The following is a 19,324-nucleotide window of genomic DNA, read 5'->3' as shown; positions in this document are numbered from 1 at the left end:
ACATCATAAACTTACCACTATTAATATTTATTGAGTTTTCTTTTGTACCAGGCATTGTGCTCATTTACATTTAATTACATTTCTTAACTGTAATTTTCTGAATGAGGAAGATGAGGTGAAATTATTTTCCTAAGGTTATATAATCTTTAAGGGCTTGAGGTAGGCTCAAACCAGAGCGTCTGTGACTTCAAAGCCCATACTATTAACCACTTATTATGCTGCCCTAAGAAACTTAGGAAGTTACATAACTTTTATATTTTTATTATTTTCTATTTTATTCATTTTAGTTTTAGATTCAAGGGGTACATGTGCAGGTTTGCTACTTGGATACATTTTGTGATACTGAGGTTTTGGCTGCTATAACCCATTACCAAAATAGTGAACACCGTAGGCAACAGGTAATTTTTCAACCCTTACTACCCTTCCTCCTTCCTGCCTTTTTGAGGTTCTAGAATGGGTTTTTCCAATCATTTTGTCCATATGAACTCAATATTTAGCTCACACTTATAAGTGAGAATATATGGTATTTGGTTTTCTGTTCCTGCGTTAATTCACTTCAGAATATTGCATCTAGCTCTGTCCATGTTGCTGCAAAAAACTTAATTCTGTTCTTTTTATGGCTATGTAGTATTGCATGGTGTACATTTACCATTGATGAGACCTGGGTTGAATCCATGTCTTTGCTATTATCAATGGTGCTTAGTGCTGTGATAAAAATACAAGCACAGGTGTCTTTTCAGTAGAACAGTATATTTTCCTTTGGGTATATACCCGATAATGGGATTGCTGGGTTGAATAGTAGTTCTATTTCTAGGTCTTTGAGAAATATCTCAACTGCTTTCCACGGTGGTTGAAGCAATTTACATTCCCACCAATAGTGTATAAGCAGTCCCTTTTCTTCACATCTTTGCCAACATCTGCTTTTTTTTTCTTTTTCGTATCAACAATAGCTATTCTGATTGGTGGGAGATGATATCTCATTGTGGTTTTGATTTGCATTTCTCTGATTAGTGATGATGAGTATTTTTCATATCTTTATTGTCTGCTGGTATGTCTTCTTTCAAGAAATGTCTGTTCATGTGCTTTGCTTACTTTTTAATTTTTTTTGTCCTTGATTTTAGTATCCTATAGATTTTGGTTATTAGTCCTTTGTCAGAAGCATAGTTTGCAAATAATTTCTCCCATTTTGTAGGTTGTCTATCTACTCCTTAGATAGTTTCTTTTGCTGTTCGGAAGCTCTTTAGGTTAATTGGATCCCAAGTGTTTATTTTTGTTTTTGTTGTGTTTGCTTTTGAGAGCTCACTCACAAATTCTGTGCCTTAGGAAGTTTCTAGAATAGGGTGTCCTTGGTTTTCTTCAGTATTTTTATTGTTTGAGGTCTTAAATTTAAGTTTTAAGCCATCTTGAGTTGATTTTTGTATATAATGAGAGGTAGGAACCGAGTTTTATTCTTCTCCTTATAGTTAGCCAGCACTGCTTACTGAATTGGGTTTCATTCCACACTGTTTATTTCTGCCAATTTTGTCAAAAATCAGTTGGTTGTATGTGTTTGGAATGTGATGCCTCTGGATTTTTTCTTTTGCTTTGGATTGCTTTTGTTATCCAAATTCCTTTTTGGGGGGGATCCATGTTAATTTTGGAATAGTTTTTTCCTAATTACTTGTATAATAACACTGGGAATTTGATAGCAATTGCATTGAGTCTGTAGATTGCTTTGGACAGTATAAATATTTCAATAATGTTGATACATTCAATCCATGAGCATGGATTATTTTTTCATGCTTTTGTGTCATCAATGATTTTGTTTAGCAATGTTTTGTTATTATCTTTGTGGAGAACTTCACCTGCTTGATAAGATGTATTCATAAGTAATTTATTTTTATTTGTGGCTACAGTAAATGGGAATGCACTCTTGATTTGGTTCTCAAATTAAATATTATCAATATATAGAAATTCTACTGATTTTTGTATGTTGATTTTGTATGCTAAGACTACTGAAGTCATTAATCAGGCTTAGTACTCATTTGGCAGAATCGTTGGAGTTTTCTAGATATAGAATCATATAATCAAGAAAAAGGTGATTGTACTTCCTCTTTTTCTATTTGTATGTCATTTATTTCTTCATTTTCCCTGATGTTCTGGCCAAGAATTCCAACACTACGTTGAACTAGAGTGGTGATATGGAACATCTTTGTTGTGGTCCAGTTCATAGGGGGAATGGTTCCATCTTTTGCCCATGCAGTTTGATTTTGGCTGTGGATCTGTCATAAATGACTCATTATTTTGAGGTTTGCTCCTTATATTTGTAAAGAGGGTTTTTTATCATGAAGCTCTGTTGGATTTTATTGAATGCTTTTAATATTCAATGCCTCTATTGATATTGAATACATCTATTGAGACAATAGTGAGATTTTTGTTTTTAAGTCTGTTTATATAGTGAATCATGTTTACTGATTTGCATATGTTAAAACATTTTAACATCCTAGGATACTAGGAATAAATTCCACTTGATCACGGTGATTTATCTTTTGATGTGCTGCTAGATTTGGTTTGCTAGTATATTATTGATAATTTTTGCATCTGTTCATCAAAGATATTGGCCTGCAGTTTTCTTTTTGTTGTTGTGTCCTTGCCAGAATTTGGTATCAGGATGAAGCTGGTTTCAAGGATTAAATTAGGGAAAAATCCCTTCTCCTTTAGTTTTTGAATAGTTTCATAGGATTGATACCAACTTTTCTTGGCATATCAAGTATAATTTGGCTATGAATTCTTCTGTCAAATGGTTTTTTTAGTTGGTAGATTTTATATTACTCATTTAATTCTGTAACTATTTATTGATCTGTTCAGGGTTTTAATTTCTTTCTGGTTCATTCTTGGGAGATTGTACGTTTCCAGGAATTTATTCATTTCCTCTAGATTGTCTAGTTTGTGTGCATAGAGATGTTCACAGAAGCCTCTGAGAAGCATTTGTATTTCTTTGGGATTAGTTGTACTGTTATTTTTGTCATTTCTAATTGTTCATACTTGGATTTTTTTATTTATTTTTGTTAATCTAGCTAGTGGTCTATATACTTTTTTTATCCTTTCAAAGAAACAACTTTTCATTTCATTGATTTTAAATAAATGTCATGGTCACAATTTATTTTAGCTCTGCTATTATTTTATTGATTACTTTTTTCTTCTAGCTTTTGGCTTAGTTTTTTATTGTTCTTATTATTCCTTCATGTGTGAGGTTAGGTTTTCAATTTCAGATCATTTTATCTTCTTGATATTTATGGTTAACAATATAAACTTTCCTCCTAACAGTGCTTTAGCCACACCCAGAGGTTTTGGAATGCTGTGCTCCAATTTTAATTTGTTTCAAAAATTTATTTTTGCCATAATTTTAATGTTTAACCAAAGTTATTAAGTTTACCTATTCAGACACACATAGACAGAAAATAAAGATATAGAAAAAATATATTCTATGACAATGAAAACCAAAAAATAGCAGGAGTAGCTATACTTATGTGAAACAAAGTAAATTTCAAGACAAAAAACTATAAGAAGAGACAGAGGAGGTCACTATATAATAATAAACGGGTCAATTCAGCAAGAGAATATAACAATTTTAAATATAACATACGCAACAAAAGTAGATCATCCAGATAGATGAAGCAAATATTATTAGATTTAAGGAGAGAGACAGACTCAAACACAATAATAGCTGAAGATTTCAATACCACACTTTCAGCATTGGATAGATCTCCCAGTCAGAAAGTCAACAAAGAAATATCAGACTTATTCTGCATTATAGATCAAATAGATCTAATATTTAAAGAACATTTCATCCAACAGCTGAGGAGTACATATTCTTTCCCTCAGCACATGTAACATTCTCAAGGATAGACCATATGTTAGGTCACAAAAAGTCTTAGAACAATAAAAGTTTGAAATAGCTTCCCTGACCATGTTAGAATAAAACTAGAAATCAATAACAAAAGGAATTTTGGAAACTACACAGAGACATGGAAATTAAACAAGATGCTCCTGAATGACCAGTGAATCTATGAAGAAATTAACAAGGAAACTGTAAGATTTATTGAAGCAAAGGATAATGGAATTGCAGCATAGCAAAACTTATGAAATACAAAAAAAAAAAAGTACTAAAAGGGAAGCTGAAAACTATAAGTGCCTACATCAAAAAAGAAGAAAAACATTAAATGAATAACCTAATAATCTACCTTGAATAACTAGAAAAGCAAGAGCAAACGAGACCCAAGATTAGTGGGACAAAAGAAATAATAAAGACCAGAGCAGAAATAAATGAAATTGAAATTTAAAAAAAAAGGCAAGATATCAATGAAACAAAAAGTTTTTTTGAGATTATACTTGACAAACGATTAGCCAGAGTAACCAAGAAAAAAGAAGATACAAGTAAATGAAATCGGAAATGAAAAATGAGACATTGAAGCTTATTCCACAGAAATTGGAAGGATAATTTATGAATATTCTGAGCAACTACATGCTAAGAAATGGAAAAATCTGGAAGAATTTGGCAAATTCTGAGACACATACAATGTACCAAGGTCGAACCAGGAAGAAACAAAAAACCTGAACAGATCAATAACAAATAACAAAATCAAAGTCATAATAAAAACTCTCCCAGTAGAGAAAAGCTTAAAGACTTCACTACTAAATTATACCAAACATTTAAAGAATAATTATTACCTTACTACTCAAACTATTCTGAAAAAAAAGAATAGGAGAAAATACCTCCAAACTCATTCTATGAATCCAGGATTACCCTGATACCCTAACCAGACAAAAACACATCAAAATAAAAACTACAGGACAATATCTCTGATAATATCTCTGATGATTGATGAAAAACTTCTGAACAAAATACTAGCAAACTGAATTAAATAATACATAAAAAATATTTATCATGATTGAGTAGAATTTATCCCTCAGATGCAAGGATGGTTTAACATATGCAAATCAATCAACGTGATACATTATATCAACAGAATAAAGTGAGAAAATCCATATAATCATTTCAAATGATGCTAAAAAAGCATTAGATAAAATTAAACATCCTTCATGATAAAAACACTGAAAAAATGAGTATAGAAGAAACATAACTCAACATAATAAAAACTATAAATGACAGACCCACAGCTGGTATTATAGCTAATGAGAAAAACTGAAAGTCTTTCCTCCTTAGATCTGGAACAAGAGAAGAATGCCCACTTTCATGATTGTTATTCAACATAAGACTGAAAGTCCTAGCTAGGGCAGTGAGACAAGAAAAAAATATAAAGGACATCCAAATTAAAAAAAAAAAGAAATTATCTTTGTTTGCATCTTGTGCTTTAAATCCAATTTGTCACACTGTCTTTTCATTGAAGCATGTAGGCCATTTACTTTCAAAGTTGGTATTTATATGTGAGTTTATTTCCTTCATAATATTTTTACCTAATAGTTTTGTAGTCTTCATTTGGTAATTGCTTTATTAGGTCTTTGGGATATGTATTTATGTGTGCTTTTGTGGTAATAGGCATCATTCTTTTGTGTCTACATTGAGAATTTGGAGGTATTTTCTCCTATTCTTTTTTTTCAGAATAGTTTGAGTAGTAAGGTACATTGAGAATTCCCTTAAGCAGCTCCTGTATGGAGGCTCTGGCCATGACAAATCCTCTTAGCATTTGCTTATCTTAGAAAGACTTCGTTTCCCTTTAGTTTTTGAAGTTCAGTTTGGTAGAATATGAAAATTATTGGCTGGCATGTCCTTTCTTTAAGAGTGCCAAAGATAGACCCTCAATATCTTCTGGCTTGTAAGCTTTGCACTGAGATATCTGCTATTAGTTTGATGGGATTCTTTTTATAGGTAATTTGACTTTGTTCTCTAGCTGCATTTAAGATTTTTTTTTCATCTTGAAATTGGAAAGTCTGACAACTATGTGCCTAAAGGATGGTCATCTTGTATAGAAACTTACATGAGTTCTCTTTTATCTTTTATCTGCCTGTTAACATCTATAGCAAGATTGGATATATTTTTCTGAATTATACCTTCATATATGTTGTCCAATTTGCTTACTTTCTCTTCTTCTCTTCAGGAATGCTAATAAGTCTCAGGTTTGGTCATTTTACATAATCTCAAAGATATTGCTCATTTAAAAAAAAAACTTTTTTGTCTAACTGGGTTCATTGAAAGGACCAGTATTCAAGTTCTTTAACTTTTTCTTCTGCTTGGTCTAGTCCGTTGTTAAGATTTTCAACTGTATTTTGAAATTCTTGTAGTAATTTTTTTAGTTCCAGAAGTTATGTTTGGTTCTTTCTTTCTTTCTTTTTTTTTTTTTTTTTGAGACAGAGTCTCACTCTGATGCCTAGGCAGGAGTGCAGTAGCACGATCCTTGCTCACTGCAACCTCCGCCTCTCTGGTTCAAGCTATTCTCCCGCCTCAGCCTCCTGAGTAGCTGGGATTACAGGCATGCATCACCACACCCGGCTCATTTTTGTATTTTTAGTAGAGACGGGGTTTCATCATGTTGGTCAGGCTGATCTTGAACTCCTGACTTCGTGATCCACCTGCCTTCGCTTCCCAAAGTGCTGGGATTACAGGCGTGAGCCACCACCCCCGGCTGGTTCTTTCTTATTATAGCTATATCTTCTTTCAAAGCTTGGATCATTTTCCTTGCTTCTTTGTATTGGATTTTTACTTTTTCTTGGATCTCATTGAGTTTCCTTTTCATTAATATTCTGATTTCTATATCTCTCATTTCAAACATTTCAATCTGGTTAGGATCCATTGTGGGGAAGCGAAGGCAATCCTTTGGTGGTGATTAAACATTCTGGCTTTTTTATATTGCCAGAGTTATTGTGCTGTTTTCTTCTCATATGAGGGAACCTAAGCTTCTTTCTTTCTTTCTTTGAATTTGCTATTGTTTGAATGGGGATTTTTATTTATTTTTTTCCCTTGAGGCTATGACTGTGGTGTATGTTGTGTATGATCAATTGGCTTTATTTCTGGGTGCTTTCAGAGGGCCAGTGCTCTGTAGGGTTACCTTAGCTGCAGATATATTCATGTGATTTATTAATCAAATGCTGCTTGTTGTAGTGAGGCATTTTTCTTTGGTGGTATAATTCAGGTTGCAGTCCAGTAGATAATGATTAAGAGTAAGATCCAGAAGGTAGGATCTTCTTCAGTGTGCTCATTCTCATTGGGGGTGGAGCTGCCTGAGAAGTGTGAAGAGCACACTCACAAAGAGTATGTTTTCCTTTGGTAGAGGTAGAGCCACCAGAAATGTGTGAAAAGCAGTTTCATTCAGGGAACACTCAGTAGGCCTCAATGGGAAGACGCACTGATGTGTCTGCAATGGTGCACTGGTGAGTGGGATAGGGGAAGGAGTTGACTCCCTCTCCATTTCTATTCCCAGGCTTTGATGGCTCCCCCTTAAGCGGCTGCTGCCATATCCATATTTGCTTTGTCCTGTGGGTGATCTTGGCAGGCCGTGCTCCCCCATCCCTAAAGGGTTTCCACAATTAAGGTTAAATATTCAGGTGACTTACAACTCACTAGGGACTCACTGGTCCTCTATCCTTGCCAAACTCAGAGTGGATTGTGGGGTATGGCTGCAGGTGGTGTGGTGGTGCAGTGGCTCAAAGGCAAAAGATTGCTGGGAAGGGCAGTGGCACAATAAGTGCATAACCAGTAGGGCATCTGCTGTCTCAACCTGGGTTTATGGAGGAATGTGGCATGGTCACATGAGCTGACCACCTAGTTCTCTGTTCCCATGAAGATCTCTAATCATCACCAATATTATTGCTCTGAGTTGCAGGGGCATAGGTCTCCCCAATACTTGAGTGATCAGCAGATTGTCAGAGTTGTGAGGAGCAGAGACCTACTCCTACTTACCCTTTCCACTGAGCTTTAAGCTCCTTTGGGGTTGATTTCAGCCAGACTTTTGCTTCTTTTTTTCTTTGCATCATGGCCTCTTCCCATGGGTGTATGGACAGGTCCTGCTCTTCTCCCTCTCTTTTCCTCTTAAAACTTGACCATACACTTTCACCTTTTTTCTTCCTTCAGAGGAGAACTAGCCAGCATAGATTTGAAGGGCAATCACATCCAGAAATTGCCAAATTTAGGCTTTCTTGGCACTTGAACTATATTTTCCCCTTATCTCTATCTAGCCAATTCCAGTCTGCTTCTCAATTCAGCTCAAGTTTTATTTCTTCCATGGGGTCTTTAACAACTCCAGCCCAGACAAGGTCTTTAGAAAAAAAAACTTGGTGGAAAGTGTGGAGGTAGTGCACGATGAAGGATATGGCAGTGAAGAACATTGTCTAATGAGGCAGAATATTTGGGTTTGACTTCTGGCTCCAATATTTCTAACTTAAATCTTTAGCAAGTAACATCAATCTAAATTTCTTTATATATAAAATGGTGAGGAAAATAGTAAAGATTGTCAGGATGCTTAAATGAATGCACATGAATTCAAAAAAATCATTCCAGGCTGAGAAAAAATGTTTCACAAACATCGTTATTATTATTTTCTCTTCTGTGTGCTCCTTGAGACTGAGCTCTTTTATAGTGGGGTGTGTGCTTCATTCATGTATACATTTCCAAGCCTTGGTTTATTTCTGGGCACTGCGTAAGCTTTCAGTGATTTTTCTTTTAGTTGTTGAAGACTATGCTAAAGAGCAGGAAGAGACAGATCTCTAATAAAATAATTGAGTTTAACAAGAGAAAGATCCCATTAGAGTTATATCATCTTTATTCTACAATATTTTATTGCATACCTATCCAATGCAAGTACTTTAGTAAAAATTTCTCACTTCATAAAATTTTGATCTTTTTTATTTTCTAAGAATTTTCACATCAGTTGACAACTTTGGTCCTCAAAATAACGCTGTGAAGTAAATGTGGAAGTAATTATTATCCCCACTCTACATATGAGGAAAATTGTGGAACATAAAAATTATATATTTTGTCCCCTAAGGATACATAGTAGCAAAGCAAGACTTAGCATCCAGATACTGGTTCCCATCTACTTCTCACAGCTACTACATTATCAAATGCTCACAAAGCCAAAAATATCTCTATAATTGTTAATAATTCACATCTGAAAAGCTACATTCTGCATTTCTATGTTTTTCATGTATTTTTAACAACAAAATATACATTAAATGAGGTAACATTCAGCCTTTTGTTGTATAGCTCCAGGTGATCTCACAGATGGGCACTATTATGTAACCACCAGCATAATCAAGACATAGAATACTTCTACAATCACAAAAATAATCTCATACTTCCCCTTCATAGTCAACACCCTCTTCTCTCCCAGACCCTAGCAAGCACTCATCTGTTCTCCATAATTACTGTTTCCTTTGCTGCTATTTATAGAAATGAAATAATATATTATGTTGCTTTTTGAGTGGACCTATTTTCTCTTAGTATAATGCATTTGAGATTTATCCATGCTGCTGTGTGCATCAATAGTTCGTTTTTCTATTGTTGAGTAGTATTCCAATGTATAGAAGAACTACATTTTTTTCTGTTCTCATGATAGAAAATATTTTCTTGTTTTTTTAATTTTTTAAACTATAAATGGAGACACTATAAATGTTGTTGTTTAGATATTTATGTGAATATCAGTTTTCCATTTACCTGAAATTACATCTAGGAGTGCAATAACAATGTCATATGGAAAGTGTATATTTAATATTATGGGAGGCTTCCAAACTGCTTTCCAGAGTTTTTGTCCTATTTTGCTCCCCCTTCATCAATGTCAAGAATGTCAGCACTTGATATTATCAGTTAGTTTTATTTTAGCCATTCTAATAGGCTAAAATATGATAGCATCTCATTTTGATTTCAATTTGCATTTTCTCAATGGCTAACGCTATAGGACATATTTTTATGTGCTCATTTATGATTTTCATTTTCTTTTTTGGTGAATTGTCTGCTCATGTCTTTCTCACCTTTAAAAATGTTTATTTTTAATTATTTTGAATTTTGAATATTATTTATATATTCTGGATACAAGTCTTTTATGATTATGTTTGCTAATATTTTCCCCTGGTCTATAATTTAAACTGCAGGTCTCTTAACAGTGTCTTTGGAGTGCAAAATATTTTTTAAATTAAGTTCAATTGATCATTGTTTTCCTTTTACAGAATCTGATTTTGATGTTGTGCCTAAGCCTCCCTGCCTGATAGAAAATCATAAAGATTTCCTCCTATATATATTTTTTAAACTAGTAAATTCCTCCAGATCACTAAGAATCTTTCTATACTCTTCATTTATTCAACATATAGCATTTTTTATGCTACATCTTTTCAGAAATGCTGACAGAATTAACTACTCATGTGGATTTAATTTTATGGCACAAAAATTACTTACCTGGTTCCAAGCTACTTGAAAATTCCCACATGAACCTGCCGCATAGAGTTAGTAAATTTATGATATATCATTTCAAAATTCCAGGATAATTTTATCCATAACGTCATACAATTGCTCATTGAAAAAATAGTATGTTTAATCAGTTATTTCAGTAATTTGATGGTTTGATTCAAGCTCTGTCTATATTCACCCATTGGCTTGATTTCTGCTTAACTTGATACATGAGTAGACAAATCAATTTGGGACTTTAGATGTAACCCTGAGTGAATTTAGATGTAATCCTGACCTTGATAGTCACAAGTAAATACAACATGTATGTAGAATAAAACCTGAGTTTTTTTCAAAAACAGCTTGCTTTTATGTGGTTTTCAGCTGTATCCAGTATCAAAAGATACAGTCTAGGCCCACTAAATATATTTTTATATATTTCAGAAAAGCACTCCTTTCCTCTTCCTTCCACATACTGTCTAACTTCACCTCAGGCTATGGAGAGAGTGGGTGACTCAAGGCAGAATAAATTGTAGTAATGAGTCATTGAGTTCAAGAGCTTGTGTGAGGTTGAAGCAGGAAATTGAACCCATAAATACACATTCTCTATTTCTCTACTCCTGGCCAGAGAATGACCATCCTCTAATAGGGATGGTCATCCCCTTCCAGCAGTGTAAGCTTTGGGACAGATGTACTCGGGGGCAGCAAAGTAGGATGGGGCCACCTATTTCACAAGCCTGATCATCCAAGTCACCTCTAGCAATCAATGCAGTAACAGATGTCTCAGCCTGATTGATCACATGCCTAGGCATAATTGGTAGACTAATAACTGTCACCTGTGATATGTGGTAACATTGGACTAGGATTAACTACATTATTATGACTGAATGTAATGAGTAACATATAAATAAAGTGACAAAAGAAAAGCAAAGATCTAAGTAAAAATAAAAAATTATACCATATAGTACCCAGTGAAATTTGACATACTATAGAAGGAATTTTTGTTGTTGTTGTTGCTCCATTGAGAAAACTTAAATTTTTGCAAATGCTGTCTTCCAATCACAAACATTAGGGATTTCACATTTTTAGCTAGAATTCTTAAATATCAGAGGAAAATGTGACTTATAGGCCAACTCTACACCTTAAATTTCTTTATTACATACAGAAGCTGAGGCCTTGAGAAAAGAATTTCTTCCTGTTTGCAGTTAATGAGTGCAAAACTGGCAAAAACTGGCTTTAAAACGTAGCTCCCTGATTTGCTCATGGTACTTTCCTCTAACTCTCATTTTGACTTCCTACAGCTATGAGATATCATAATTTATTGGATTTAGTAAGTGCTGCTGAATGATTAAAATTTTTGGATGTGACTTCAGGTTTTGGAAGTGGAAAATATTTATGTTTTAGAAAAATTCTATACAACACATTTTTTATAGTCACGTTCATGGACATAACAACATTCTTAGAAACAGGTAAAGTTACAATTCTGCTTCTCTGGGATATACGCTTCTTGAGGTTGTGCATCAACCATTGAAACACTATATATGGCAAAAATTTTAAATAACAAAACACACTTTTGGGTTGTTATAAAATTCTGCTACTTCAGATATGTTCTGTCAAATTATGTAGTAGCCAAGGAGTAGAAAATCAGATTATGAGCCAACTTACCATAATAACACAACATATTTCTAATTTTAGTACAACATAAATGTCTAGCCCATTGTTTTCCAAACTGTCTTATATAGAACAGTTGCTCTGTAGAAAATTATAATTATTCTTGGGATGAAAAATTACTTTTGTGGTCAAATAAATATTGGAAGTGTTGGATAATGTAAAGTTTACAAGGTTTCTTTAACACAATATTTCTAAAGAAATGTACACTAAAGTAGCTATAGTCCAGATGGCATAAGACATGTTATGGTATTGATTGTGTTTACTATTCTAAGTTTTATGAAGAGTTTTAAATAGGAAAATGAAACAATTTTCAAGGATACCAATTAAGAGAATATTGCAGTAGTTTAGGCAAGATATAATGGAGATTTGGACCAAGATAGTGGCAATATAAGTGGTACAATGTGGTCACATTCTAGCTGTATTTTTAAGTTAGAGCCAACAAAGAACCAACAAAATTCACTAACATAATTGATACAGGATACAAGAGATCATGAGAACTCAAGAAGGCTTATTAGGTTTTGGATCTAATCAACTGGAAAATGGTTATGTTACTGAGGCAGGGATGACTAAAAGAGGTGTGGGAATTGCTATTAGGAGGTGGGGTTGGGAGCAATTATTTATTTTTGAACATGTGAAATTTGAGATGCCTATAAGTCATTCAGGTAGAAATGCTAAATAGGCAGTCGGAAATATAAGTCTGAAGGTCAAGGGTGAGTTGATGTTGGAGATATAAATTTTGGAGCCAGTCATGTAAATGTAGAATTTAAAAGCCATGAAACTAGAAAGAATAATCTAAGAAGACAGTACAAACTGAAAAGAATTTTAAGGAATAATTCTTGAAATATTCCAAAATTTATTAGTCAAGGAGGTGAGGATGAGTCAACAAATGATACTGAATAATAATTATCCGATGAGTTAAGAGCAAAACAAGAAAAGTGTGGTGTCTCGGAACCTTAGTCAAAGTGTTTTAAAGAGAAGTGATTGATCCTTTGTGCCAAATGCTGCTCAGAAATGAAAGAAGATGAAGACTGAGACATGACTACTTGGTAACATGAATTTCTGTAACATGAAGTACAGTTTTGAGGTGAGAACAAAATCCTGATTGGAGTAGGTTGAGGAGTGATGGGAAAGCAAATAAATGGAAATTATAAATATAAACTACTATTTAAGGAGTTTTGCTATGTAAAAAGAGAAATTGGGTTTGAAGAATAAAAGGGGTTAAATGACGGAGTCTTTGAGGTTCTTATTGTTTTGCTTTTTGTTTTCTGTTGTTTTGTTTTAACGTGGGAGAAAATACCGCATTTTGTTTTCTTATGGGAAAGATCCTCTAGTGAGGGTGAAAACATGGTGCAGAAGGGACGAGACAAGTAGTGACATCCTTGAGTGCTTCACAGGTGGAAGAGTTGGATTTAGGTGGAAACCTAGTTTATCCCTAATAATAAGAAAGAACACAAAGTAAATGTCAACATATGCAAGTATGCAGGTATACTCAATGATTGGAAGATGAAGCAGCACTCTTCTGATGCTTTGTATTTTCTCAGATATATAAAACAAGATCATCAGTTCAGAGTGGGGAAGAAGAGAGGAAGGACTAGAGTACTAAAGACAGGAAAGGAAACGTAAAATAGTCATCTTTGGGAACAGGAGAGTGAATTTACTTGGGCAGGAGTTCATACAGTATGGCCTGTAATTTAATCTGGCCACTGCCTGTTTTAGTAAATAAAGTTCTATTGGAACATAGCCATGCCTATTTTTATGTGCTGCCTTGGCTGCTTTACAATAGCAAATTTGAATATTTGCAAGAGACCCCATGGCCCACAATCCCTAAAATATGTTCTATTAGATCTTTTGCAGAAAATATTTGCCAATTCCTGAATTGGGGATATGTAGTTAAATTGCTTGGACCCACTTGAGACTTTCTGACATATATTGAAAGTGAGGCCAATAAACATGGTTTTATATTTCCTTTCAATCTTATTGAATTGTTCAGGGACAGTTATGGAGTAGGCAAAGAGTGGAATTTAACCAATGTTTTATTTTCCAGGAAATTGTATGTGAGAGAAAAAAGAGTCTAGGAAGTTATGGGTCTGGGCAATTATAATAGATTATGGAATCTAGGGAAGGTAATCAATAAAGTGAGAATAAAAATGAAAAGGGGAGTCTGGGAGGGCGACATCAGCAAGATGGTGGACGAAAGCCCCAGACATTTCTTTAGCCATGAAGGTAATGATTCAACAACAGTACATAAACAATGTCCGCTTGTGAGAAATCCACAAACCAGTTAATAGCCTTTTGCGCCCCCAGGTAAATACAAAACCAGCTGTATTAAAGCCAGTTCATTCATGACCTCACTTGCCATAGTTCTTCCTCTTTGCTTAACGTAGAATGATCAAGAGGAAACTCTTAGCTTTCAACTTGTCTCTGGGGAGGAAAAGAGAAGACTGAAACCTACATCCAACATTCAGACTTTTTTGGGGAATGACTAGAGGATTTATATCTATTTTGCTTGAATCTAAGAACTAACAGGGAAGGGTGCCCAATTGGGCATTAAGCAAAGAAAACAGTTCAGATTAGCACAAAGTCACTTAACATAATCCCTCCCTCCAGTTCATTAGAATTGAGCAGAAAACCCCCAAGTTTCAGCTTCTCCTTGAGCATGGAAAGAGTTCAATCATGAATCCAATATTCTGGCTTTGGGGGGCTTCCTGGGGGATTTGTTTCTGTCTCTCACACAATAAAACAAAGAAAAGAAAAAGAAACTGAGAGAAGATATGCAGTTAAAAACTGGTAGGATAAATACTTGAGGTGATGAATACTTCATTTACCTTGATGTGATTATTACACATTGTATACCTGTATCAAAATATTCCATATACCCTATAAATACATACACCTGGTACATACCCACAAAAATTAAACATTTAAGAAACAGGGAGAAAAATAAGATTAGATGTTCCTGTGGGATTAAATAATTGTACAGAAGGCATAAGCATGGATAAACTGGAAAGAGGGCTTAAAATTTAACAAAGTACATGTAGAATGAGGGAAATGAGTGGTTGTGTATGAGGTAAAGGAAGAGAGTTTGGGAGTCAGAATGTTAAAAACTTAGAGTCCGGTATTGGAATGATAGTATATACTAATCATAGAAGCGAGCCAATTTGATACTTCAAAGGAGCAAATGAGACAGCACATAAAGTTGGTAGGGATTTTTAGTAAATAGATATTTGAATGTGGATTATGCACAATAATATTTGGGAGATGATGAATAGCATTTCAACTATTGAAGAGAATTCTAGAGTTCAGTCACAGAATTCTGTCCTCAAGCTCGTACTATTTAACATTTTTGTTAAATACTTTTAGACAAATATATCTGAGGAATAACATGAAGCTAAAGGCTCCAATGTGTTATTCTGGGGCTATGCTTTGTAATAAGCTCAACCTGAAGAAAATAATATCATTCTCAATTACATGTGTACTTCTGAGGAAAGAAGTATTTAAACTGTTATTTTGATCAAAATAGATACATGTGTTAAGATAGGCTGATAGGATTAAAAGAAAAAGAGTCCAGGAAACTTTGTATAGATGTCATGTCGGGCCAATACAATCAAAATGCCTTTCTTGAACAATCTTGAAGAAAGATCCGTTAATTACATCCATATTCATTTATACAAGTTTTCTCCAGTCTTTCTCCCTACTCAGGAAGGCAGCATATAGCCTTGCCAATTCATTCACCAGGAACTGCTATTTCCATTTCATCTCATCTCTGCTTTCAGGCTGATGTGTGGCAACTTTCATTGTGATCTATAACCCAAACAGAAAAGGATTCCCTGTCTTTGGAAATAACTACATAAGACATTGTTAGAAATTATTTTGTAAAATACTATCTAAGTTATAGGCCTTGATAGGAGAATGTATTTTTCTTTCAGATTAATCATGAGGAAAGGCACATAAATAGTTCTAAAAATAAAAGCAGATAAAATATTTATAAAAAATGACATTTCAGAATTAAAGCCAAATTTTTCTCAAAAAGGCCTGACATTTTATAAAGTTTGAATAATATAACTGTTCCATGATACAGGTTAGCTCTCTGTTAAATTTTTAATTGTTTAAATTGAAGTGATTAACCTAAGAATGACAATGAAAGCCTGAAAAACTACACAATGATATTAAGCCATAGCTAAATCTATACAAAGTGAGATTTCTTGGCCTCTATTTTAAAGAATTTGTTTTGTCTGCTCTGCCAAATGTTTTCTGCAAATCCTGCTTACTTATTCCTCCCGATTCGACTATCGGGGAATCTCCGTGGTGTGTACAGGAAACGACTCACAGAACCAGTTATTACTAAAATCTGAGTTCAAAAGAGATTTCAAAAGTTCAATGAACCTCCTCAATGGTATCATAATTTTTGTTTATTTTTATGCATGTCTATTTTTCTGCACAAAAGACTATGGATTTTATAAGAATCTTAAGGAGGTAGATGATGTCTCCACATCTCTCCAACACAGAAAAGTTTAAAAGAACAATTTCTCTAAACACACCGGAACTTAGTGGCCTGTTGGTGTTAGTACTCAAATTCTCTGGCACCTGAACTTTATCATACAGCAGCAAGGGTTTATGAATTTAAGAAAACCACACAGATTTGATGCTCATACCTACTGTACTCTGAACACTTTTAAGAAGAGTTCAAACTTTATTTTCAAATTGTGTATGTGTTTTATGGAAGGTTTCTGATGACCTGGGCAACAGCCTTCGTGTTTTCATTTTGATATGGAGAAAACATAACTCCAGTAACTTGAGAAAAGCAGTTATGCAGTGCTTTCGGTTCTTAATGTGATCTTACAATCTGTAATGTTTAATCTGAATTTCGTTCCTTTTGCCAACCTGTCTTCCCTTTAGTGTAGATGGGCACAATTTGTTTGTTGTTTTTATCCGTTTGAGAATGGCTATAGAAAAAATGGAAAACAAATAAAAAAGTAGACAGTTTTGACTACTGCTATGGAAGAATTTATAGATGGTATCATACCACACTTTATAAGAAAGTGATTTCAAGTTATCAAGATATACTGTTAATATAACCAGGAGGAAGGCAACAACTTCCTTAACAACTAAATTGGTTCAATCAATCCTGGCAATCATTAGGGTGCCAGATGTAACAGCCACATCACCCACACATCTCAGGAGTGGACTTGGCTTTCTTCCCATGCAGACAGCTTTAAATTCCACCCACCTGACTATACTAAGAATGCTTAATAGGCAGCTATATGATCAATTCTAACCATAGACTGCATGTTTAACTAAACACTATTAGAATTTCAAGTTTTATCTCAAAGTATTTTCTAGTGTTCTGATATAGGTTAATGGGTGATACATAGAGAAAGAGTTGACTAAAATGACTTTTTTCTTTTAAATATTTATATCTGTTTAAGTAGTCCAGTGTTTTACATTGTAACTACCAGTGAGTTATTCTTCAGACTCTATTTCCCAAAATTTAATAATAATCACAGCCATTCAACTCTCACTTTGTTTTTCATTTTGCTGCAATGGCATTCACATGAACCCAACATAACATTTCAAATTCAAATGGGTTATTTCAGCAGTGAAAAATAACACGAAAGAGTAACAAAACATAATAATATGTAGATTATAGAGATGTCTTCCAAAAGGTTTGTGACATACAACTTTCACATATAAACCAGTTGTAGATAGTAAAATATAAACTCAGCCAATCCTAACCCCTTCTCTGCTTTGGCACCAACTCATTACATTTCTGTGTATTTGTATAACTAACTAAGCATATCATCTCATTGGTTCTTCATAAGAAGTCTATGAAGGAGGCAGAGCAAGGATTACATTTCCCCAAGCTCAGTTCTGGCAACATGGATAGAATTGGAGGCCATTATCTTAAGTGAAATGACTAAGACACAGAAAGACAAATACTACATGTTCTCAGTTATAAGTGAGAGCTAAACAGTGTACACACATGTAGGTAGAGTGTTGAATAATAGACAATGGAGACTCAGAAAGGTGGAGGGTGGGAGGGGGGTGGAAGATAAGAAATTACTTAATAGGTACAATGTACATTATATTGGTGATGGGTACCCTAAAAACATTGGCTTTACTATGCAATGTATTCATGTAAAAAATTACGCTTGTAACCCATAAATTTATGTGAATGAAAATAATAAAAAATAAATGTTTGATCAATTAAAAACAAGTAAACAGCAATACTGTGACTAGAACTGGGCTCTTTGCATAAGAATATAAGTTATCAATTTTAATTTATTTCTAATTTCTTATGTGTGTTGGTCTTGTCATCTTAAATAGATTAGAAAATAAACTCTATGAAATGAAAATGATGTCTGGTACTTTAGGATCCCTTCTACAGTTTCCACCATTATGCTTTGAATCAGCTGAGTACTCAATAAATCATGGTTGATTTCACTTAAGACAAGCTATGGAGACAAACCACTTTAATGTGGTTTTAAATATGAAGACTTAAGGCTTGTAAAGATAAAATGCAACATGTATATTTATAAATGGGGTTTCTTGGGATTCTTAAATCTAAAAAGTTAAAAATTATCTTTTCTCCTTAAAAAGTCAACTTCTAATATTTTTACCCTTAAACTGGCATTGGATTAACACAGACTTTATCAAGTAATGTCAGAGATAATGCCTTTTTAGTGACATTATTGACTATGATTTAACACTATTTAGAAATAAACTATCAAATCTTAATTTTGTAATTTATCGTATAGGTCACAATTTTTCCATATTAAGATGCATATTTCATTGAATATGAATACTGATTTAAGGGAGCTGTTTAAAATAAGAACTTCCTGGGTACCATGCTGACACAATAGCCTAGTTACTTCATGAATGGGCTTTTAATAAGATCCATTAAATTCTGACACTGAGACTGTTTACTGTGAATACATATTAAGTTTCATATTAGAGGCAAGTACTTCTTTTCTTGATGTGACTCTTATAATAAATCAGCTGAATCCAAGATAAATAAAAGGAACGGTGTTTTCTGAACAAGCTGCCCTGTCAATTTATTCATATGTACAAAAGTAACTGCTATTGTGGCATAAAGAGTATGTTTTATCATTTTTCTCCTCTTTGGGCCATGAGAGGAAGAAGAAGAAAGAAAAAAAAAAACTTTACTGTGTATAAAACCTTTTGCACTTTGACATAAGTCCTTCCAGCCAAACTCTTTTGGATTGAAACAAACTTAAACCATATTCCATTTCAGAAAAGCAAAATGTGCTGAACATGTGGTTT

The sequence above is a fragment of the Symphalangus syndactylus genome, chromosome X (genome assembly GCF_028878055.3).
Source record: "Symphalangus syndactylus isolate Jambi chromosome X, NHGRI_mSymSyn1-v2.1_pri, whole genome shotgun sequence".
Taxonomy (NCBI): Eukaryota; Metazoa; Chordata; class Mammalia; order Primates; family Hylobatidae; genus Symphalangus; species Symphalangus syndactylus.
This window is presented reverse-complemented; position numbering follows the sequence as displayed.